Here is a 25,631-nt window from a genome sequence, read left to right on the forward strand (position 1 = left end):
TCTGGAAAATGAGAGATTTCCCCCCCTCTTTGTTTCCAGCACCTCCCCAACCCCCTTGTCTCTGTGCTTCATGGTTTAACCACTTGAGAAGCCATCACCAACACCCTCTCACCAAGCTGACCCGGGGACTGCCAAATCCACCACACTCTCATTATTGTACCCAGCTATCCATATATTTTGTAATATCTCTGTAAATAATATCCAGTAACATGAATAAAATTCCATGGAAATGGGTCTGGCTGGAGTTTAATTCAGGATCAGGATAGTCTGGATTATTGCAATAGTCCACACACACAGACAGACCCCTCCACACCCCAAATTAAAATCATCTGTCAATTTTAAAGCTATTAAATGCCCTGTAGACAGAGATACAGGCTGGAACCTCACACAGCTTCTGACTTCAGCAGAGGTGGAGGGGGAGCCTCCTGCAGGTGTGGAGAACAAATTGAATGCTGTTTCTGGTTTTATATAAAGAAAGAGAAAAGACTATCAAATCCACCATCTCAGGTGTAATTCCATCAGCTTCAATATGATTAATTTGTCCCGGGCCTCTTAACTACAGTTCAACACACCACTTTCTTATTTGACTCATTCATTCTTTATGTATGGGTAATTCTCAAATTTTGCAGGTCAAGACCATTTCTTGTTGTAGGCCCTTTGCCATGAATTCCCCTTGGTTCTAGATCTATTTCCTCATGTTACCAATACACACATTTTCCTGTGCAAGCAGAGTTACAATATATGTGCTTCCTGTATTGTTAAATAAAGCAGGGGGTTGAGGGAGCATGATCCCAGCGTGGAAACCACTGCTATAGATGGTTACAGCATAGATTTCAAAGCTTATTTGAACATGATCTTTTGAGGTCTGTCAGCAGCTATAGATTTTAATGAAAAGGTGATCCCTCCGGCCATCCAAAGCTATTCTCAGCCCAGAGCAGCACACAGGAAGAGGAAAAGAACCCATGTCCCTAGCAGAGATGGGTCTTGAAGATGGAATCAGACTAGGGGGCACAGATGGAGCACTGGTTTATCCTGGCAACACTTTATTTACTTCCCACCAATCAGGTGTTACTTGATGCTGCCCGAGCAAAATGTTGCAACCAAATAGGTCATGGCTAATTGCTCCTCAGTGCTAGTGTGACAACACACAGCAATTAGGAGAAATTTTATACCGTTACATTAACAGGATTATGTGCAAGAGAAAAAAAAAAGTGGTGCTTACAAAAGCACAGGAAGCCATGAAATCCTTTTCTGATCAGGAAATTGGAAACACTATCTCAAGAGATCTCAGGAGCAGGGTGCAGATATAGAAGGAAATTCTGTTCTTTTCTCCCCCAATCCTTCCATTTTTAACCAACTGAGTTAACCCAGTGGTGGGAATCAATGCAGCCTGATCTTAATGAAAAGACTGAAACAATTAAAAAAAAAAATCAATGCATTTTGTGTAAAAAAAGCCTATCATTCGATTTTCCAACAATATTCCAACAAAGCAGGCAAGTGCCAAGCAAGCAAATAAAATATTGGCCATGGAGACCAACACAGCAGAAAGAAATGTGTGAAAAGCTCCTTCATAACATAAAAATATACCACCTTTGCTGATGATCTCCCTGGGTGACATTCACCTCTGTGCAGAGGGACAGGGCAAGGCCTATGCCTCATGTAAATCTTGAAAGGAAGTGGGACTTTGGTGTCAAAGCCTTATTCCACACAGCAGTCAATTTCACCCCATGTGAGATGTATCGCAAGGTGGACCTGAACCAGAGGCCTAGATTCACTCTGACAAACTGGATTCCAAATCCAGATTCAAACTTTGTGGCTCAAGCTACCTGGAATATTAATATTAAAGGAGAGAAGCCCTCGCGCCTGCGTGAAGCAAAGGAGCTGTTGTAACAGGCCCTTCTCTGATCTTTGTACCTGTACATCTCCAAGGTGACAAGCTCCTGCACCCTTTCCTCCTGAAATAGGTCAGCAACAGGCCAGCTCTCCATTCACTCCAGTGACCCTTCACGCCACTCTCTTCTAAAACCCTCAATTCTAAACTGCCCGGCAAGACTACCTGCAACCCTGATGCCTGACAACTAAGACAAGTTGTTGCTGTGTCATGGCTAAGCTGGTGCTCCGTGATTGGTTGAGGCTGGTGCTTGCATTCCAACTGCTTTGGGACAGTTGCTCTGCCACTAAGCACCACCATTGATTTTCACACAAAATCCCCATATGTTGTGGGGAGGGGAGGGGGAATTATAGCACTTTACAAATATGACAATCTTCACAACCATCAGACTTATTCTTTCCATTTTACGGAGGATAAATTCAAAAACGGGGTGGAGAACATCTTTTGTTTTGTGTTCGTACAGCATCCTGCACCAGAGGGTCTTAGTCCATGACTAAGGCCCCTAGATGGTACAGCAACACAAATAAATAAGAAGAAAAGTGAAGTAGTTTTTCCAAACCTATGGACAGAGTCAGCGTCAGCAGCGGGATTAGAATTCGGGACTTCCTGGTCCCTATTGCTGGCCTCAGCCTTGTAGACAAGATGCCCATGTCCTTTAAATCATGTCTAAAATATTTTGCTTTCCTGGGACCTGTGGAAATGTGTATGTGTGCTGGTGGTGGTGAAGGCAATGAGATTTGTTTCACATCACTCAAACAAGAAGATTTGATTTCTTCCTTACTGAGAGGCAGGGATTGTTGAAGGTGAGTTCAAGCCAGGAGAAACTGTAATGGTCCTTGTTATGGTCATATTTATGGTTCCTTATTAATGAGCAAAAGCTCAAGTCTGTTTAATGAGAATCCTTGGTCCTGCCTTTCTCCCTCTTTGTTAACAGTTCACTGAAGGTCAGTGTGGTTGTTTGCAATAGTTGAACATGTTATTATCTAGAAGCAGGTGTATCCTGCCCGGTATTCTGTAGTCTCTCCACTGGTTTCCATTGCAATTATGATATTATCATTCTATTCCTCCTGATTAAAGAGCAAACTAATTACAATAGGTCCAACTGGATGATTTAATCACATAGAAGTTTCTTCAGTGATTTAAAAAAAAAAATCTCTGATGAAATTATCCTGAGAAACTGTCTCTCTTCCTAAAGGTTCAGGAATATACATTTGTTATGACAGGTACATAGACATTAGTCACTTTATAATTCCATATGACTGGTAAAGGTAAATTTGCACATTGACTGGTACACGAGCTACATGTGATGACATATTTGTGTTGTTCTTTTAACCAGAAGATGCAGCACTTCCTGTTATTTATTGATTAGTACCAGCAGCACCACTCATTATATTGTGGTAGTGCCTAGGGACCCAAATCATGCATCAGGGACCCATCGAACATGTAACAAAAATACGATCCCTGCCCCTAAAGTGTTACTGTCTAGTTCTAGTACTTCTCAGACTCACTCTCCTTCTCAGCCTACTCATCTTTTGTGTTTTTTCCCCTCCTCCATCTCACTGTGTCCAGAATTCTGTCTCTCTCCACTTCTACACTGAGTCCAGGTGCCTTGATACCATGGTGATGAGGGAGGATGGATAGATGCGCTCAAGTTTCTCCAGGCCCCTTCTCCTTTACAAAAAACCTGCAGGGGACAAGCTCAGATTAAATCAAAGAGGACTAGCCTTAACAGAAAGGCAGCCAACATTTGTCTAAGTTCTCCCTGAAACACAGCACCTGCTCTTCACAATGGACTTTTTATGTCTCTTTGTTGATTCTGTAAATTAAAGTGCTCAAGATAATAATCCACAGCCATTGGCTTAGTCACGACAACCTTTGCATGCATAAGCTGCGTAGAAAGTTGAAAAAAAATTAAAATCCTAACTTATAAAACAGAGTCAACCTGTTCCCAAAGGCTTATTGCCTTCAGCTAGGTTTGATGATGACAAACAATTTAGTGGCACCTACAAACTAATAATTTCTCTTTGTCTGGAGAAAATAAATCTGAGCTGTCAGGGTACTCTGGCATTACAAACAATTTGCATGCTAAATACAATATTTTTAGCACAGGAATTTTTTAGCTTTTAACATGCCCCAAAGACTTAATTATGGACTTCACTCTGCTAAATGCACCTGAAGTAAAAATTCACACTAGTGGGAGTCGTTCTGCTGTCCATCTCCATCACTTGCTTGCTTTATATAAAACTCAGCTCAAGGCAACACATTTAGCTGGCACAGCTTATGGTTTACTTAACACTGATATGAAATATTGCTTAGAACTGAGCTGTAGTAACCTGAGTCATAAGGGCATAATTCACCACCTACGTTCCCTCTGCTCCTGATGCTGATGGGACAATACATAGTGTAACCTTCATCATGCCGCCCTCCTCCTCCTCAAGAGCGTCTTCCTTTGCCACCTCTTCATCTATTATAATTATCATCATTCTAGAGCATCAGAGGTGCACCTGGTACTTTGCCCACACCTTTGTAGGGCTGAAATTTGCAAAGCTGCCTAATGAACTGGGATGCCCAAATCCCATTAAAATGAAGAGGAATTGAGTGCCTAATTCCCCTAGGCAACTTTGAAAATCCCATGATGGAAGACAAAGTCCTTGCACTGAAGATTATTAATTACATCTATTATTATATCACCCGAGAATCTCAGTCGAGACAAAGCAAGTACTTGTCCCCGCGCCGAGCTCAAATGCATGTCATTTAGCACTAGGAGGTGCAAGGTGAAGGTAAAACTCTCTGAAGGATACCAGAGGTAGGAACTATAAGGAAGTCATGTATCCCGGTGGATAGGGCACCAGACTAGGCATCAACGCCTGGGTTTTATTCTTGGTTCTGCCAGTGATCTTGGGCAAGTCGTTTCATCTCCCCGTGCCTCAGTTTCCCCGCATGAGATGCAGATAATGATCCCCCTTTGCAAAGCTCCTTGAGATCAGCAGATGAAAAGTGCTATTTAAGGGTTAAATCCTACTGCATGGACCACTGCAAAGGACCTCTGTTTTGGAAATAGGGATCTCTGTTGTGATTGGCTGGAGAGTGGTGTCACTGACTACACAGAAATTTCAGCAGGGGATGCTGGGAAGGGGAACTCTCAGAAACCTTCCCCTTCCATTCACCAAAGCAGCTGTCACTCACACTTCCCAATGGAGGAAAACAACTGTAAACGTTCAGCAAAAAAGGGAGTTGATTCAATAAAGTTAAATCAAAGTTGTTGCCATATCTGCTTTTGTGTGTATGTGTTTACTGCTGCTTCATTGTTGTCTCTCAATCATTTCTCGATTCACCACCCACCTCACTGAAGTTACTTTAGGATCATTGGAAAATGTAGTGAAATACAAAGGGACAGTGAGGTTTCTCATCAATCAGGTTTCCTCCAGTCTCCTCCCATGGGCCTTCCCACAATTATCACATCCCTTCAAAGATGCAGAAGCTGCTGCGAAACTGCCCAGAGCACCCAAATAACAAGGGAATTGGAGGACTCTGACTGGAAACAAGGAAGATCAAGGCCAGAATGAGTTGAAGAGTTGCTACAGATGAACTGGAGACAGGTTATTACTGCAGCACAAAAGCAAGTAGTGGCATGGTCCAGTTCTCCTTCAGACAGGATTGCCCTTGTCTGGAGTGGGACATTCTTCCCAAGAGCTAGTCTGACATTCAGCAAAGTTGCTGGATCATCTCCTGGAACACAGAAATCCAGGAAGCACTGTTATCTCAGCCAATGAATGTTGCACAGCCCAAGAGGGCTTTGGGATCACTGGTTAGACTGGAAACCCCAGCGGTGCATCATGGGAAATATTGGAAAGCTTCCTCGCTTGAGACAATTCTCCACATACATCAGTTCTGCACGTTCTGTACTTCTCTCTCCCCAGGTTTGTTTGTGTCACTAGGGGCATTTGCATGGAGCCAGAACCTTTGTTTCAACCAGCTCCCTCGAGGGCTTAAGGTATGTCTATATGTGCAGTGCTGGAGCCTGTAGAACGAGGATGCTCTGTGCCAATGGGAGAGAGATCTCCCATCCGCATAAAAAAACCCATACACAGTGATGGTGTCACCTCCCTACTTCTATCAATATTCCTCTGCTTATGTTTAAAACTCAGCCAAGCCCTCGCTCACAGTTCTATGCTCAGGATGATGTATTTATGCTCCACTTACAGCACATCTGTTCTTCACAGCTGTCTGTTACAATGTTCAATAGCTACGCAAAACTCAACGAAAGAGGGCAAGTTTAGATGGCATGAAGGTAAAATCACAACTTCTGCCATCACATGCAAGGCAGCTTCCAAGGATTTTTTTTTTTTTGGTAGGTACAAAAAAGAAAATTCTAATCCCTGTTGCCAGGAAAGGAAACTATCAGCCTCCAAGAGTTAATGAACTAAAATTTTGGTTTGGTTTAATTAAAACTATTCAACCACTCAGGCCTTGTGATCTGTCCCTAGGAGAGAACCACATTCACTCATTATTTCCCTACAATACAATGATTAATCCCTGGTCTGAATGTGATGGTTTGACATCGTTAATGCTATTTACCTCCCAATTTGAAAAGTCAAAAGAGCTCCAACATCTGGAACTAAACCTGCCTGGAATCACATGTGAGAGCAAGGTGCCCCCTAGTGACAGCTAAGAAACCATTGGAATTGGTAGAGCTGAGATGCTGATGTTAAAGTCCTAGCAAGAATTGCCAGCTATACTCAGCCGCATCTGAGACCTGAGTAGCAATTTCTAATCCATCCAAACAGATGGAGCAGGAAATATTAACAAGTGGCACCACAGATTTACCAGATTTACTGCCAGATTTACGCTGTTCGCTCCCTTCAGTGGCTTTTAGTGCAAAAAGACATTTGTTTTCCAGCTCAGTCACCCATTGAGCTAACGTAAAGGTATTTTATGTAGCAGTAATGCAAGAAACCTACAGGCCTTCAGAATGTAAGACAGTTAGCTTACGTAGTTAGCCTCAGGCTTTGAGGCCTATGAGCCTTAGCGTAAGTGAGTAACAGTAACTCTGAGTTGTTGGGGAACTGAGAATATTAAGTTTAGGAGATTTTTATATAAAATGGTATCAGGTAACCGCAGGAATATGAACTAATACCAGCTTTTGGATACTTAGGATAGGAATATCTTCAAGAGTACAACCACAAACTTGCTTTGGCAACAAATTGATGTATATGATAATAAGTTGAGGTCACTAATATACTAACCTATCAGATAAGAACACCCCAATATCATAGAGTGAGAAAGTTAGTTATGGACAAAGGAGGCTGGGCATCCATATGAATATCCATTCACCAGGCCCCATAATTGGCCAACCACCGTGTAGGCCTCAAGATCTTGACCCTCAGACTGGTTGAGCATGCCAGAGGCAGGGTAGGCCCCTCCTGAAGCACTGCCTGTCTCCCACCACTAGGTCTCCATGAGAAGGCTGTGAGTTTATGTAAGGGATGGAGCTGGACACAGTCTTAATTCTTCACTACAGCTATATTCCCATTTTGGTTGGAACATTTTACTAATGATGCTAATAAAAGTATTTAAAGCTTTGTTTTGCCCTCAGTGTGAATGCTGTCTCTGTGCTCACCGGGGTTCCCAACCAGATACTGAACTTACTTCTGTTGTGCCTGATTCTGGGACTAGAACCCTCTAAACCTCAGAATTTTAAATCAGCCACTAATTGGAAATTCTTAATGATCAGTCATCAATAACCACTCAACAAAGCAGGCAGCAGTGCTAAAGAATTTACAGATAAGAAGCAGGGATGGTTGGTCTGTTTTGAACTAAATGATTATTATGGTGGCACCCAGAGGCCCCAACTGAGATCAGGTCCCATTGTTCCAGGTGCTGTACATACAAACAATTAGAGACAGTCCCTGCCTTGAAGAGTTTACAATCGAAATCAGTGGTTCCCAACCTATTTACCATTGTGGGCTACACATGCAGCTGCGTGTGTGTTATGGCCGCCACATCCACACAATAGATATAGACTACCTGTATGGCCCTGAAGATGTCACATGAGCTACAGCTGTTTTCTGATTGGGCCACAAGCAGTCCATGGGCTGAGACCCACTGGCCTAAATAGACAGGACAGCCAAAGGGTGGGACAAAGGAAGCATTATTAACCCAATTCTCCAGATGCGACACTTAGACAAAATGAGATGAAGGGGCTATAGATAAGAATATTCTCCACCAAGATGGAGCAGGAGTGGGGAGGGAAAGATGGAATGAATAAATATCATTAATGAAAACATTAACAGGCCAGGAACTGAACCCTGGGTGACTTCTGCAGAAGCAAAGCAACACTTCGCAAACAGGGAGAATGTCACCATTTTATATACTCCTCCTGCCATGCTGGGCCCAGACCGAAAGCACAGAAGTGTGCCTACCCATGCTTGTCATTGCTTCACTACAGAGTGTGATCAGCTGTGTCCTAGGCTTTGATTAGGTTGTTAAGATTATGAATGTCACCTAAGTCGCAGCGGTAGGGCTTACGGCAGAGCTGTAAAATGGAAACAGGGCTAGGAGCCGAGAGATTTCAAAACTGCTGTATGTTAGTAGTAACCGCTGCTATTTTTAATGAAGCAGATACAAATATCTCAATGCACCTCGAAAAGAGCTGACAGCATGCTAAGGAAGTGTCAGTAGGGTGACCAGATGTCCCGATTTTATAGGAACAGTCCCAATATTTGGGGCTTTGTCTTATATAGGTGCCTATTCCCCCCCTCCCCTCACTGTCTGGATTTTTCACACTTGCTGTCGGGTCACCCTAAGTGTGAACAGTTCATGTGGCAGCAGAATGCTTTCAAAAATAAAAATCATTGGCAGTCCAACAGCCAGCAGATTTATTGAGAACAGATCCACCAGGAAAGGTGATAAAGGGCCCTTTCTCGGCAGGGCATGAAACTCTGCAGTTTCCTTGTGTGACCTAATGCTCAGTGTGTGCTGTGTCCCCCTCGGTGCTCAGTCTACGGGGGCTGCACAGCTGTGGCAGTCCCTGCCTACAGCAGTTTGGCTGCAGAGACTTTCATCTATAGAGTACCCTTGTTCAACCCCTGATCAGTCAGCCAAGATAGCTGCCATTCTACTTATTTCAGAGGAAGAGTTACCTGGTTTTAGGGTAATAACCTAGGTCCATGGTTTCACAGCCCCCATACCATCACCAGGGATTCCCTCCACCTCAGCCATCCCCTGCCAACGTCTCAGGGTTTCCCTCCATTTCAGGACTCAGGGCCCAACAAAACGTCCTCTCTTGGGCCCAGACAAAGACCCGCTTGGAGAGGATGAGTTTCCGTTAGGCCACGTGTCCTGAGCCAGAGTAGGCCCAGAAGAGGCAGAGAGAGTCCTGCTCTGAGTCATGGGCTATTAGGGTGACCAGACGTCCCGATAAAATCGAGACTGTCCCAATTTTGAGGAGTTTGTCCCGCGTCACGAGCAGAGTACGGTTGGGACGCCATTTGTTTCCTGGTCTTCGGCGGCAATTTGGCAGAGAGTCCTTCAGTCGCAGATGGTCTTCGGTGGTATTTCAGCAGCGGGTGCTTCTGTCTTTGGCGGCAAGGTTTATTACCCACCGCTGACATACCGCCAAAGACCATCCGCGACTGAAGGGCTCTTCGCTGAATTGCCACTGAACTCCCGGACAGGTGAGTGTAAAAAAACCAACAAAAAACACACCCCCTGTGGCAGTCTCGATATTTGCCCCTTAACATCTGGTCACTCTATGGGCTATTCCTCATCCTGGCGCCAGGGGATAAGAGAACTGCATGTATCTGAAGCTTGAGAGAAACTACTCTCCCCCTCTAGCCCAGCCCAAGCACAAACAGGTCCCAAGATTGCAGGGTAAGCTCTCCTGTTCTCATTCAATCTCCCCCAGCAAAGCAACTTCCATGGTGCCTTCCTCCCTCCCCGCTCATAACTGCTCCTTAACAAGCTGGAACTGATTGTGCTTCCATGCGACAGCATTTAACCCCTTCTTTGCCTACCCCACCACGGGAAGGTGGAGAGAAAGATTCAGACCCATGCCACCTTTGCACCTCCTGAATTCTAGATCCAGCCTTCTGTGTAAGTGAGAGGTGCCCTGACAGGCGTTCTACCTTACGACAGCTTCCCACAGCTGCCTCTGAGCCACGCTGCTGTCCAGAATAGCCAGAATACAAAATGCCGTGGCCAAACCTCTCTGCCCCCAGCATGCCCTATGCCAGGGGTATCAGGGAAGCGGAGATAAGGCTGCCTAGGTTATCATTACATTACCCTGAGAACCCCCAGCAGAGGAGGATCAGCCACTTCCCAGACCCTTTATGCCATAACGTACAGTGCGGAACTGGGACTGTAGCACTGGATGGAATTCAGAAATAGTCCAGGCCCAAATCCTTGCCGCCTTTGTGCCAGCCTGCCCATCGTTTACCTGCAGCCACTGTTCTATGCGAGATGCTGCAGGATTTCCCTTGGCTCGTAATCAGAACCAACTGCGGCATCCCCGCAATGGAAGCGTGGGGACTCAAAGTTGACTTTTTAATAGTGTCCACTCTATGTGCAAAACTCAATGAAAGACAAGCACCCTCAGAAAGTTACCTGATAAATCACACTGGTTTGGCATAGGCCATCATGTAAAATATTTACCACTTTTTAGTTATTTGCAGACCTAACTTTAAGGCCCATAAACCCCCCTTGTTGGGAGAAAATCAATTCATACTCTGACACTGTGTGAATAAAATAAACACTTTGTCTTAACAATGGCTGATGCACGTTTAATAATGGAACTATAAAGCTGTACTGACTTCCACTTACAAGGCTCCACATTAAGTGAGAAACCCCAGAAGTAAAATTTTACAGAGCAACTAATCTTGTCCTCACATGTACAAACACAAAAGAGGAGACAACAACCAAGGAAAACCACACCGACAATAACTGCGCAATTCTCATTAGCGTGTCAAACCACATCCTGACAAATTTGCCAGGCTCCAGAGAAAAGCACAAGAGTTGCAAGGTTATATATGGGATAGGGACTGTGAATATGGAGAAACTGACAAACATAGCTATTCCAGAATAACTGTTCTGCTATAGCTATTCTGGAATAACTCCCTGATCTGGACACACTGTTCTGAAATAAAAGTGACTTTATTTTGGAATAATTACTTTGCTTTGCAAGACAAGCTTGCAAACAAGATGGAAGGACTCAGCTCTAAGGCCCAGGAGCATGAGGAAGTGGAAATTACGTCACCTTACACTAGGGCACGGGGAAGCAGGGAGTGTTGATATTTGCTGGGCTGAACTGAAATGGGTGAACTTTGGAGATCAAGCTTGCGTCTTAAACTGGGAGCCACTGAATAGACCAGTGGTTCTCAAATTTTTGTATTGGTGACACTTTTGACACAGCAATCCTGTGAGTGTGACACTCCCTTATAAATTAAAAACACTTTTTATATTTAACACTATTATAAATGCTGGAGGCAAAGTGGGGTTTTGGGTGGAGGCTGACAGCTCACGACCCCCCATGTAAAAACATTCTGACCCCCTGCGGGGTCCTGACTCCCAGTTTGAGAACCCCTGGAATAGAAGGATGTTGCTGTGGTTGGTGAACTGTGCTCACAATCAGTCAAAAGTGCTGACGAAGACACAGTCTAGGATGTTTTGATCAGAAAGAAGCACTGCTGAATCTATGAAGAAGGGTAAGAAACCCAAATCAGTGAATACAGTGGGTAGGCAGAACAAAAGCAAAAGTGTTTGGAATTGTATTTCTGACTTGGTATCATTGAAGACTCACTGTGCACTCTGTCCTGGCGTCAATATTGACACAAAGTACAGAGCAACAGAGAAGCAGGCCTTGTGGTGTTTATAAGCATTTGTGTCTACATGAGAAAGTTGCATTAATTTAACCTGAAGTGAATGATTTAAGTTCAGTTTAAGCCAGCAAATCATCCTCTGTAGATCTTCTTTTATTTTTTTTTAAAAGTTTTTTTTTTTTTAGCTGGAATCATCCACATGTGTCAGTTATGGGGTGACTTTCTTTCAAATAAGTTAGTTCAGTAGTTCAAGTTGACATGGACATATATATATATAAATAATGTGTGTGTGTAGTGTGTGTTATTTTTCCCTTCCCGAACAGAAAACAGCAGTATGACATTTACATTTATTATACCTATTCCACACTAAAGATAAAGATATGTCTACTTTTGCTGTTGTTGTCAGTGTCAGTCAAGAAAAAAAAATGCCAGACAACCGACAAACAGCCAGTGTAGACAGCAGAGCACTGCTATGGACACTCTCACAGCAGCATAGCTACCACCGCTTGTTGGAGGTGGTTTAATTAGGAGCTCATCTCTCTGCTGCTGCTGGCTGGCAGGCACAGGCACAGACAGCACAGTGGCTCAGCTGTGGTGGTACTGGCTGCTGTGCAGCAGCCTGGTACAGCACACAGCCACAACACAGTTTTCACACTTGTGATTATCTTTGTGAGCTGAGGAGAAAAGCCTAACTGATTTCTTCATTCCCCTTCTTTGTCTTCTTCCTTTTTCTCCCCTTCTTTTCCTCTTGCTGCTGGCTGCTGGCACTGCATCACTGGACTAGACTAGTGAGTGTGATCAGCATACAATCCATCACTCATCCATTCCCAAGGAACTACACTACACCTGTCACTACACTGTGCACTTTGCTTTATTTTTTTCACTGCATTTTTTAGACAAGTCCATGTTGATTTTTATGATTTTGCCTGCCTATGAGGACTGAAAAAATCTTTGTCAAGAATTGTTTTTTTTTTTTTTTTTTTCTTTTCTGTGAGTTATTTTTCCTCTGTTAATAAGGAGCATCAGAGGGAGAGATCTTCTTCCCTGATTCCCTCCATGTCCATGTTCCATCCATGTGTCATCCACTGCACACCAGCTACAGCCAATTTATGGGACTACTTTGGTGGATGATTGGGTTTTGCTGTGGTGGTGGCACAGTTGTGTACAGACAGCATGAGTGTCAGAAGCAGGGACAAACAGTCACCACACAGCAACTTCCTTCACCTCCCTCCCTCCCCCCCCCCCTCTTCCAGGTCCCCTCTCAGTGACATTGGCTGAGGTGTCATTTTCAGATTGTAGTGAAATGGTAGTTTAGGTTTCCTAGAAAAATGAGAATAATTTAAAATTAAATCAAATAAAAATTCTTTAAAAAAAAAAAATTCAATTTTTCTAAATTTTCCTTTTTTCTCCTTTCTTCTCTTCTGAAAAAATTTTTGTTTGATGAAAATTTTGGCTATATTTTGGTCATGGTGGTATGAACCTAAAATGATTTGTTGAATTGGAAATACTGAAAATTGAAATTGGTTGTGGCAAATAAAATCACGGATGAATTGAAAAAGATGGGAATGATATGGTCACAAAAATAAAAAATGGTGGGAAAAAAAAAAAATCAAAATGAAAATTCAATTCCCTCTTTGAAATTTCTTCAAAAATTTTTCTGTTGGAATTTAATTTTGGTTTATGGAATTTTGAAATTTGAAGGTTTCAGAAATGAAGAAGAAAATGTCTGAATGAATGGTGTCTGTGGATGTGTTGTGGAAGTATGTATGGGAAGGAAAATGTCTGTGGGGATTGGAGGGATTTATCTAAAGAAATATATCTACATCTATCTACTCCATATATCTAATAACCTCCAACATCTTAACATCCAGATAACCTACCCATATTCCATTGAACCCAATACATATTAGATATACATATATACATGGATATGTGGTAAATCTGCACATATTTAAACAGGGCAGTGCATACAGACAACAAGAAATGGAACACTACAAGCCAGAAACAGTAAGCCTTCCACCTCAACCCCAGTAAATTAGGAGTAACTTAATGAAGCCAATGGAGCTACACCATTGTGTGAAAAGAATCAGGACTACTGTTTAAAATTCTTTCACGTTAGGCGAGTTCCTTCATTTCATCTCCTCTTTCGTCTTAGCTGAACCTCCTGCTCTTATTGTCCGTGACAAAAGACCACAAAAGAAAATGAACAGCTGCAAAACTTTGGGATGGAATGGACTATGTAAAACACAGCCTTGTGCCTGCACTGCCGGATGCATCTCATTACTGTCTCTCACCATTATGTTTAATTATGTCCTTGTCTGGCATTTGGCTCTTTTGTCACTCTAGCTGGTGGACAATTATCTCTTCCTGACACCAAAGACACTTTGCATAGTTGTGCAAATTATGTCCTGCCACGAGAACGGAAAGAAAGGGTTCTGGCACAACCTCACTCTGTTCTGGGGGTGGGGGGGCGTTGGGTTGGGGGTGGGGTGGAGAAGGGACAGAAAGACAGACAAACTGACTGACCAACCAAGGGACAGACTGACCCTGGGGTTAAGGCACTGGGCTGGAACTCAGACTCTAGGTTCAATTCAGGGCCCTTCCACAGACTACCTACATGACCTTGAGAAAGTCATAATATTTCAATGCCTCAGTTCCCAGTCTGTAAAATGGGGGCAATAATTCTGTCTTGTTTATTTAGACTTCAAGCTATTTGGGACGGTTTTGGTATGAGTTTATACTGCACCACGCACACAATAAGACTGAGAACTCAAGTGAGGCAACTAGGTGTTACCATAATTCAAATGATAACAGTGGTAAGGAAAAGGGGAGGTGGAAGGATTGGGAGAGAGAAGGCTGGTGCAATAGGGAAAAAAAGGTGAGTGCAGAATTTACATCTGGGCCTGGGCAGCCACCTGCATAGACCCAGAATATGGAGGACACAAAAGTGACTTAGAAATGAATCTACCCGGATGCCATTCCTGCCCAAAGCTCAGTGTAATCAAGAATCAGGCCCAGCTCCCATGTTATAGGTGGGAAAGGCATTGTGGCTGTACTGCTGTAATCTTCTCCAGCCACAGCCATGGGGAAGCTAATAAATGGCACTCAGTTGCTATGGCCCATGGACTCTAACCGGAACTGGAAGAATGAATTATTGTCATTTCCTCAAGAGGTGTTGCCGGCCCTGAGAGTCAACACTCCCCGAACGTGCATCGACCCAGACGACAGACACAGGCTGAGAACTGCAGACCCTAGTGTTCCCTCTAATGAATCTCCCCAAGTCAGAGCCACTCTGTCACCCTCAGGGGCTCAGAGGCAAGTCGCCGACAGCAGAGCGTAAGCAGCACCAATGAAGCTGCCGTTGGAGCTGCAGTGACTACATTAACCTTGGGCAGAGTCAGCCCAGGTCTCGTCACTGCTGCGGTGGGTCTGTCTAGTTCAAACGTTCGGTCTTTAAAGGGATTTGGAGATTCATCCAAAGCAGTTTGAAGGGACCTGTAGAGCTCCCCCTCTGGCCCCGGGGGTCACCGGGTCTTTGGGGTGGAAGGAGCAGGATTGATTAATTATTATTATTATTATTATCAGTGAAGGAATGGGTGATATTGGCTGCCCTGGGGGCTGAGGCTGTGCACGTACTTGCCCAGCAAGGACAGCTGATGGGCCAGTCCAAGTGTAAACCAGGTGCTACTGCAAACCTAGCTTTGGGGAATCCACTGTGGTATACAGCAGCCGTGAGCCCCTTCTCCCGCCACTGACATGGACTCACCCTGGTGCAGAGCCACCAAAGGGAGGGTGCTGAGTGTGACCTAGTGGATACAGCACCAGAGTATCGCTCAGGTAGCTCTAACGTCTATTTCTGGTTCTGCCAGGTGACCTTGGGCAAGTCACTCCACCACTCTGTGCCTCAGTTTCTCCTTCTGTGCAATGGGGATAACAATACTGACCTCCTTTGTAAAGTGCTTTGAGATCCACTGAGGAATGGACTCTATAAGGGAGGGAGCCCAGCACATTCCTGCATCCCAACTATTCCCCAGACTGCAGCAAAGCTCAGAGGGGTGACACAAGCCAGGGCAGCACAGCCCTCTGTCTCTGCAGTGGGGCAGGGACAAATTTAGCCCGACATAGCTCCCCATGGCAAATAGGCAGTGTTCATCTATCGCATTAAACTGGCGCTTGCTCCTAACTGGGCTACGGTGGGCATCAGAGGCTTTCCCGGCGTAGGACTGCGGTGTATCATTTACCCAGAGCTGTGCTGGTAAGAGTCAAGAATGGAAAGTGCTTCCTGGTCCCTCTGCAATTCTTGCTGCAACCCCCAGTGCTGTGAGTCACACACAACTACTGTGTCTTTCTGCACTGCCCGAGTGCCTTTGTCATTCTCTGCCCTGCCAAGATCGGAAACTGGCCGAGATGAAGAAATACATCAAGGAACAGTAAAAGCAAGAGAGTCTCCTGCAGCCTTTGTGGCTCAGGCCCTTTGCTGACAACAATGCCGGCTGCAGCCAGAGACACTCGCATTCACGTTACTGGGAGTGGAGAAGAGAGAGTCTCAGAAACCTGTTCAAACCACAGCCTCAGCCCCAGCTTTAGGCCGCAATTTCTATGGAACACAGAGATGAATGGGAACAGGCCCCTCCCTCGCTCAGCTGCCCAGGGACACGTTAGCTTGGGCAATGATGGTTTGTCCATTTTGGTTTGGAATCTCCCCTCCCTACAAAATGTCCAAGTTTGCATAAGTTTTGCTTTAAAATGCTCCCCTTTTAGCTCATGCTAAGTGGTGGGGAAAGAGCCCTCCTGGGCTAAAGGCAGCTTCCATATTTGCAACTGAAAACATCGACTCAGAGAAATGTAGGACTGCAAGGGACCTTGACGGGTCAGCTAGTCCAGTCCCCTGCACGGAGGCAGAACTCACTCACCCAGTGGACAGAAAGCTGAGCCAGTCCCCACAAGAACAGGGCTCACTTCTTCTTCTGTACTGTAATAATAATAAGTCATCTGAGAAAGCCTGTACAACCGGGGTTTTCAGCTTGTTTCTCTGACTAAAGGAGTATGTTCAGAGGTGCATATGGGTAACCATCTGAACCTGTGAACTAGACCCCAAACCTCTGACCCTCCTGAGATTCCCCCATGGAATCAGGCCCAAAGGAACCCAGTAACTACGAGGCTGACCCAGGGGAACATCCGGCATGAGATCTGGGCACATGACAAAAGGGGATTGCACTAAAATGAAAGGCTTTCGGCTTGTGAGTGTTCACAAGCAATAACTGGCCGTGTCTCTCTCTTCTGTGTGCGTGTGATACACTGAAGGGGAGAGCAAACAGACCAAAAAAAGCCATTTTCACACTCATTAAAAAAGTCAATTTTTACTCATTTTTAGGGTTTTTTCCACCTGGATTTTGATTAATTTTTAATGCAGTGTATTTTGGCCCTGATTCAGGAAGATGCTGAAGTACTTGCCTGCCTTTCAGCAAAGTCTGCTGCAAAGGAAGGCAGGATCAGAGACTCTATGAAGTCCGCTAGGAACTTTGCTATTGCTAGTCAGCTTCCATGCAGAGATGAGAAGCAGGATAAAACCCCGAGGCACACAACACAGGTAAGCAAATGAGCCGTCACTTCAATGGGACTACTCATGCTTAGTTAGGTACATGTTAAATGGCTTTCTGAATATGCCCCATTCAAAGCTGAAAACAGCAAATGTGGTTGTTTGTTTACGGGAGAAATCGAGACACATGATCTATGCAAGAAAGGATTTTTTTCTGCTCCAATCAGTAGTTCAGTTTATGAGTCCAAAGAATATCAATACAATCTATGTTGTAATAAAAGAAACATGCCTCGTCTTTACCCAGAGAAAAGGTCTGGTTTTGGCTTCCACTGGAAAACACAGAAGCTACAATTAAAGGTAGCCTCCACATGGAGAGAAATTCAGTCAGTATCAGTGATGTTTCTCCGTTTGGTAAAGACATGGCATTGAGCCACAGAGATTTGCTACAGGGAACAAAGGCTCATTTTATCCTTCATTGCAGCTAATTACTCTACCTCTTTATTACTGACCATGGTCTGCTCTTCCTCTTCATAATTGCCCCGTGGGGAGATGGACTCCCTAATGCAATATGGTTTTGTTAGCAAGGTTTTTATTAATTCAGAAAGTCAATTATCACACTATCGCAAAGATGAAGAGCTAAGTCGTGTTCTTGTGGGGGCTGGCTCAGCTTTATGTCCATTGGATGAGTTTGATCTTTTGTATTTTTGATTCTGTGTTTTTGAAACAATTTTTTGAGTGAAGAAGTGAAGCAATTACTCATTAAGCACATGGCAGTTCATTATAGCTGCACGTTAATTACGTGAGTCACAAATTGCCTCTGTAACTAAATAGCTCTCACACAACCTAGTGCATCACCCTCACGCACCTGCAAGCAATGGAGCAAAGAAACCCAGGATATTTACCCCCGACTTCACTTCTGCCCTCTGTAATAAGTGACATTGCACTGCATGGAATTGGACTCATCAATCCTTCTTCACTGATTATCTATAGAAAACTAATCTAGACCACAGTCCTGCAAACATACACATGCTTTATTTTAAGTGCCTACTTACTGATAGGATCAAGGCTGTATAGTTCACGCTCACTAGTCCTTACTCAGGTCTGGTCTACTGTCTACACTACAGAGATAGGTCGACGCAAGACAGCTTACAGCAACCTAACTATGGAAGCATCTACACTTCAATTTCACTCCTGCCAACATAACAGCCCCGCTACATCGGCTTCATTCCTCCACCTCCATAGAGTCATGGTTGAAGTAGTTAGTTCGACGCAGTGTCAACCTACTTATGCGTTACTTGTGTCGACTGTTACTGCCTTTCAGGAGTCATCCCACAATGCCCCGCACTGACAGTACAATCGATACAAGTGCTCCTAGGTGGGACACACACTGCCGACACAAAGAGCAAAGCATAGACATGCACAAGAGATGTAATTACTGCAGCGGCTGTTTGCCAACATAAATTAGGTCAACTTAATTTTGTAGTGTAGACATGGCCTTAGGCAAATGGTGCTGTAAGACTAACACACTGGAGTAAGGGGGCAGGATTGGATCCATATAAAAGCAGAGTAGGTTATTAAACCCACCAAGCCTTTCATGAATGTTGCACTTGCAAGTTTGCTGATGTACAAATCTAGCCCTGCTTCTGACCCAGCCAGAACACAGATACAGAGTGCAACTGTAAACTACGATATGATTGTTATGGCGTCATTAGCATTGGGGGAGTGCAATATTGGAATGAGGAGAGATTGCAAAAGCAGGAGATGGCTCTTAGTGATCTGTAGACTGGGTAACAATGAGTAACAGCCACAAGCATAAAGGGATTGAGAAGGGAGGAAATTCTATTGCCTGCTACTTCAGAGACTCAGAGCCCTTGACTAGACAACAGAGGAAACCTGACCTCAGCCCAGACTGTGTAGCTCAGTTAAATCCAATACAACAGGCTTGCGTCTACACTTGCATTCACACACGGGCATCTGCAGGTTGTCCAATGGCTCGGCATCTTCATGGGTCTCCCTGACTCTGTCTCACAATGTAACACCTCTAGCTATTCCAGGCCCGAGGTGTGGTTCTCCCATATACAAGTAACTTGCATTGAAGTCGTCTCCCGCAACGGAATAGCTCAAGAGCAGAATGGCAAATCCAACAGCCTAATGCATTGCCCGGCACCCCTCCCCTTCAGGTTGTCCTTCCCCCCCACTCCAGCATCTCTACCCATCCTTTAATCCTTCATCATTAAGAGCATGGTCTGGCTCTCCTCTTGTTTCCATCTCCTCTGTGTAACAGGCACTTTCAGGCCGAAAGAGGTTTAATATAGAACCATGAAAGAGGCAATTTTCTCGCCTTGCTTTGCACTCTCCATTTCCCTCCCTGCTGCTTTTTGCACTTCCCTCGCAGCGCTGTCAGCACACCCTCTTGGCAGCTCCGCTGGTGGGGAGCTGCTTCCCACCCGGAGATGCTTTGGTGCTGGAGCTCTTTTGTAGGTTCTGGACTGGTGCAGTCCTATTAGGGTTGGGTCTTGAAACCCTCTTGGGGAGCTTGGCTGTTAGCAGCTTTGCTAACCTTTCCCATGAATGCACGGATCACTTTCCTTTTTGGACCAGCACCCCTGCAGTTTTAGGTTACTTCACCTGTGGTTTTGGGGAGTCCTTTATCTCAATAATGGGCTAAATCCTGACCCATGGATGTCAACTGGGAGTTTGAGTAAGAACCAAATAAAAACTGGGAAAGGACTAAAACTCCAGGATTTGCTCCCAAAATAGTAATACTTCGCACATACCTAGCACTGTATATTTTCCAGCCACTAGGCAAACATTCACAACTTCATCTTCATACCTTGCCACAGTGAAGTAGTCAGCACCACTATGCCCATTGAACAGATGGAGGAAACTGAGACACAGAAGCAGATTGCAGCTAGTGAAAACTGGTGTAGGAGCTGGCCCACAGAATGGAACAGCAGCTTGTGCAAGATTTCACAATGAGCCAATGGCAAAGCTGAGACTGGAACCTAGGTGTCTTGGCTTTCAGGCCTTTGTTTTAACGAATAAACCAGTTTGTTTTGTTTTTGTAATATACAAAGAAGTGATATGACGCAGTCAGAACAATAGCCGGTGGCAAAGGCAGATCCTACAGGGATTTCTAAAACTATGGCACAATCTGGCCGTTAACAAGTGAGGGGTTTGGAACAGAACCAAGCCTCACTGGTCAGTGAGTGATGGAGAATTTCAGAGCTTTCATAGCAGGGATTGGCAGAAGCTATGCAACTGACAGATTTTTCAGTTCAACAACAATTTCTAAAAATCAGGCAGGGGGAATTGTTATGAGTGGATCCCAAAAATCAACATTTAAAAAAATTTCTGGTGAATCAAAAAGTTGAAAAAAATTCATTTCCGGTTGAACAAAAGGTTTCATTCGACCTGAAACTAAATGTTTCATTTGAAATAAAAATGTTGCGTTTCAATTTTGAGTCTTTTAAAACGTTTATGAATTTTAAAAATAAAATGGACAGACTTTTCAAAACAAAAAGTTTATTTCAAAACAAAAACACTGAAACAGTTTGTTTCAAAAATGTTGAAACAAAATATTTAGATTTTTCTGAAGTTTTGTTTTTTGAATTGAAAAAAAATCAAATTCAAAATGAATTTACAAAACATTTGGGTCTTGCTGAATCTGCATTTTTCACCCCAAAAAAGTTAAGGCCAAAAAATGTCCCTCAGCTCCAGTTGGTAGCTGTGAAATCTGCTGTACCCAACGGTGCTTTTGACTGGCAAGAAAAATTCATCATTATCCCTTCACCCACTACTCTCAGCAGCTCTCAGGAATCTCTTTAAATGCCCCCCCTCTCTCAGTTGCATCTTGAGCATTAAGTGGCATCTGCAGCCAGCCCAGCTCTGTGATTAGGGGAGAGTGGCAGAGACTCTAAAGCCAGATGTGCTGCTGCTGAAGCTAGCGCAGGGAGATAAAAGTTATTTCCAAATAAATCCTCTAGTCTTGTAGCAGGGTTAGGTTTTTGTTTGTTTTCTTCTAAGGAAAATCAGCCTCCCTGATTCAAATGCAAGCAGCAAAGGGAAGGCTGGATCCTTCACCTTATTTCTACAAACAGCACAGGTTTCCTAAATCTGTGCAGAGCATAAAAATCCTGTGTTTGAGTTGTTTTAATCCTCTTGTTTTTACCACGCTGGGCACGCCATAAACCCACAGCATCTGCACTTTGGGAGATAAAATTAATCCTCAATAACGAGAGAGGAGGGGAGAGTGAGAACTGTTGTGTTGCTGAACCTTAGGCTGCAAGCTGCGCTGGGATTTCGCTTAGGAGCTGAGTTCCAGGCAGATTTGACAGGTATAAGACGCAATCATGCAAACAGGAGTTAAAGGCTAGTCGTTGTGCGGGTGCAGCTATACGTGTGAGTGCAGAGGCAGAGCCTCTGGGATGTCCAGACTAGGATAAAAGGTGTGTTTGTGGAACACAGAGAATATCAGGGATGGAAGGGACCTCAAGAGATCATCTAATCCAACCCCCTGCTCAAAGCAGGACAAATCCCGAGACAGGTTTGTTGGTTTGTTTAAAAACTCCAGTTCCCTAAATGGCCCCCACAAGATTGAGCTCACAACCCTGGGTTCAGCAGGCTAATGCTCAAATCACTGAGCTATATGAGCAGAGCAATGAACTGAGCTGAGCTGGTTGCTCAAGTGGAAGCCTAAAATGGAGCTAGGGATTAATTCCACAGCTGATTGTCAAAGTACACCCAGGGCCGCCCAGAGGATTCAGGGGGCCTGGGGCAAAGCGGGGGAGCTGCGGCACTTGTACTCACCCGGCGGCGGTCCGGGTCTGCGGCGGTGGGGGGCCCTTCAGTCGCTCCGCGTCTTCGGCAGCACTGAAGGGCCCCCCACCGCCGAAGATGCAGAGCGACTGAAGGGCCCCCCGCTGTCGAAATGCCACCAAAGACCTGGACCGTCGCTGAGCCAGGGCTTGCGGGGCCCCTGTAGGGTCCGGGGGCAAATTGCCCCACTTTTCCCCTCCTCTGGGAGGCCTTGAGCACACCTTGCCCTGTCTGCACTAGGGCTTTAACCCTTAAACAGTGTTAGCTACCAAACCCCTCTCACGCTAGTCTAGACAAGCTCTAAAAAGCCGGTACCTGGGAGAGGGGATCCATTGATGGAGCTCAAGAGTCCCAGAGAAACCCACTCTGAATTATGAGCCCAACTCCTCGTCACTTTGCACGGCCTGCAGTCATTTACACTAGTACAAACTACAGCAGGTGCCAAGCCTTATCATTCTCTTTCAATAACCTTTTGCCCCCATTTGGTACTGGGGTAAACAAGTGCACCAGAGACAAGAGCAGTGATGAGCTGCGTCCTCGCTTTTCCTGCTGCAGCCCATGTTGAAAGATGACATTCCATCCCCTCGCTGATATGCTGAACATTTCCCATTGCTAACTCACACAGGGCTTGGGTGAAGCTTTGGGTTTTTTGATCACTGCCTGTGCTGTGCCCCTGCTGGTCTGCTGAATTCCCCAGCCCTGTCCAAAAGCTCCATCGCTGTCAGTGAATGACAGCATGGGAGATGTGAGGAGGGGAGGAGAGCTGCAACCCTGAGGGAGTTAATTAGCAATGTCACACTGAAGGTTTGAGGCTGAGTTTCACATGCCTGATCGGGATCAAATCCATGTTCATAGAAACAAGGAAACTAAATAAAGATAGGGGCACCGTGGTTTCCATGACTTTTTAGATATTCACCCACTGTAATGCACTGGCTGAGCTGCATCTAGCAAACCAGCCAGTAGAGGATAACAGCCTACTGCTGCTACCAGCTAATGGGGTTAGTCCTCTAGCGCAAGTGGGAGAGGTCTATGAGAGAGATCCTAGGTTTGAATCTTGCTGGTGGTCCATGCAAGGGAGTCTCAGGCTATGTCAACACTGCAGCCTATGTCAGCAAACCTTATGTCACTTAGGAGTGTGAATATTCCACCTCCCTGAGCGATACAAGTGACACCAGCATAAGCGCTCATGTGCACAGCGCTATACTGGCCAGAGAGCTTCTTCCACCGGCACAGCTTCTGCCGTTCACGGAGGTGTTTTTTTAACGCTAACAGAAGAACTCTCCTCCATCGGCAGAGAGCATCTTCCCCCGATGCACTGCAGTGGCGCAGCTCTATCGGTACAGCTGCGCCCCTGCAGCATTGGACACATGGGCATGGCTCAGCCTTAGCTGCTCTGTTCTCCATCACCTGAGTGGACTCATCCAGGAAAACCACTAAACAAACTCTGGGCTCCGAGCGCTGCACAAACTGCTAATCAGATCCCCAGATGCACCTCGGTGCCCGGGGAGCCTTTCTTCCAATATTCATCTGTCATTAATTTAATAGTATGGATTTGACTTGGAGCTGCCTTGCAATTTGTTTCCTACTACACCACTCAGCATTTTAAGCTTCTCATGAATATTTTACATTGGAGGTAAAAGATGAAAAAGAACAAGAAGTGTTGAGGCCTGTTGGCAATATCTAGCCCTTAACTTTGAAAAGTGCAAGGAAGGGGATTGAAATTGAGCCTATTTTGCTACCAAGGCTTTGTTCTTATCTGGCTGCCCCTTAAGTTGCAATAGTAAAACTTCAAAACAGGACTGTGTTCTTAAGAGAACGCAGTTGCTTCCTTCTGTCACAGTGAAAATGAAGCTGTAATATAATATACTCCTGGGAGAACTCGGTGCCACTGTGCATGCACAGAATTCATGTCCCCCACAGATTTCTTTGCTTCCCCGCAGAAAAATGACTTTCTGATGGGGAAGCAAAGGGAAGCTGCAAGAGCGGTCATGTGCCACTCCCTAACAGCATGGGTGCATTGTTTTGGGCACCCAAAGCAGCCAGCAGAAAGGTAAATCACTGAGGAGGGGGCAAGGCTGGGGGCAAGGCAGGCCTGGTCCTGGCACTGTGTCAGGGTCGGGTGCAGCTTTACCACCAAGTCCATATCCTGGGCGGGGGTGGGAGGGGCGTGAAGGGTGATCTCCCATCTCCATGCAGCCAATGGCCTATGCTCCCCCCTGCCATGCTGGAGCCTCCACATTTATCTATTGACAAATAAAATTTGCAGAATTTTAAAATATCGTGTGCAGAATTTTTAAAATGTTGGCACAGAATTCTCTCAGGAGTAAATATACAAAGCAGTGAGCAACCCCACCCCACCCCAGATTGCAATTCTGGGGCTGGCTGAGTGATCTATACCCGAGAGATCTGGTGGTTGCTTTCAGATAAAAACTCAGAAGTTCAGCTGCGTCTCTGACCCTATCCTGACTGTAAGTTGCTGCTGATGGAAGAATAAAATGATATTGAGCTAGCTGAGAAGAAAATAGAAGGAAACAGCAAATGTCCTTTGATTCGACATTTCCTTCCATTTAATTCAATGGCAAACTAGCTCATATTTGCACTCCGGGATATAACTGGCTTAGGTTCATTATACAATACCAGGAAGAATTGCTGTTGGAAACAGTATGCGAGTTCATAGGACAGAGAGAGACGGGGCACTAAAAGCTGTGGCAAATGCCGAGCTGCCCGGATATGGTGCAGGCAAGGGCTGTGCAGTCTGACTTCGGCACAGGCAAGGTTCCCCCTCAGGGCTTTAGCTACACTCCACTATCTGACCTGCAGCCCCCTCCCACCCAGCCAGCGCAGTCTCTCTCTCTCTCTCTCACACACCCACCCCCAATCCCCCATCTGCAGCCCCCTTTCCCCTGCTATTCCAATCCTGGGCACTCTCTCTCTCTCTCTCACACACACAATTCCAATCCTGGGCACTCTCTCTCTCTCTCACACACACACACACACACCCAATCCCCCATCTGCAGCCCCCTTTCCCCTGGTATTCCAATCCTGGGCACTCTCTCTCTCTTACACACACACACGCGCGCATGCAGAGCTCAGCCAACAATCCTCTCCCTCAGCCTGCAGGCCAGGCCCCCTGCTGTTCCAGTCCCTGGCTCCCCACACGCACAGCTGGGCCAGTGCAGCTCCGTCAGCTCTGACCCATAGCGCTTCCTCTTCTTCTAGTCCCAGGGCTCCATCCTAGCAGAGCTGTCCAGTTGTGCTGACTGTGATTTGGGGATGTAGCTGCTATTATTACTGTTATTATCCCCAACCAGGATTGGGACCCCACTGTGCTGGGTGCTGTACAAAGCTATGGAGCCTGCTTACGATCTAAGGCTCCAACCCTTCAAACATTCCTGCATGCATTTAGCGGTAATCCCCGCTGAAATCAATGGGGGAGAAAGGAGATGTGAAAACGTAAGCACATGCATGTGCAGAATGCTGAGCTAAGAGGCCAGCAGGCACTGAGCTGAGACCAACAAACATTGCAAGTGTAAGTCCTCAGATCCGCGTCTTAGGCTGGTGCGTGAAC

General features: G+C 45.3%; 1 long non-coding RNA gene across 1 annotated transcript in view; it reads right to left on the reverse strand.

The window, feature by feature from the left end:
- Window positions 1–369: 369 nt before the first annotated feature.
- LOC120375859 overlaps window positions 370–25,631 on the reverse strand; it is a 36,122-nt gene continuing 10,860 nt past the window's right edge. The window contains exon 3 of the long non-coding RNA XR_005586844.1: window positions 370–3,575. This is a non-coding gene — a long non-coding RNA (uncharacterized LOC120375859). The remainder of the gene's footprint in view (window positions 3,576–25,631) is intronic.

This window comes from Mauremys reevesii, linkage group 12 (assembly GCF_016161935.1).
Source record: "Mauremys reevesii isolate NIE-2019 linkage group 12, ASM1616193v1, whole genome shotgun sequence".
Lineage (NCBI taxonomy): Eukaryota > Metazoa > Chordata > Testudines > Geoemydidae > Mauremys > Mauremys reevesii.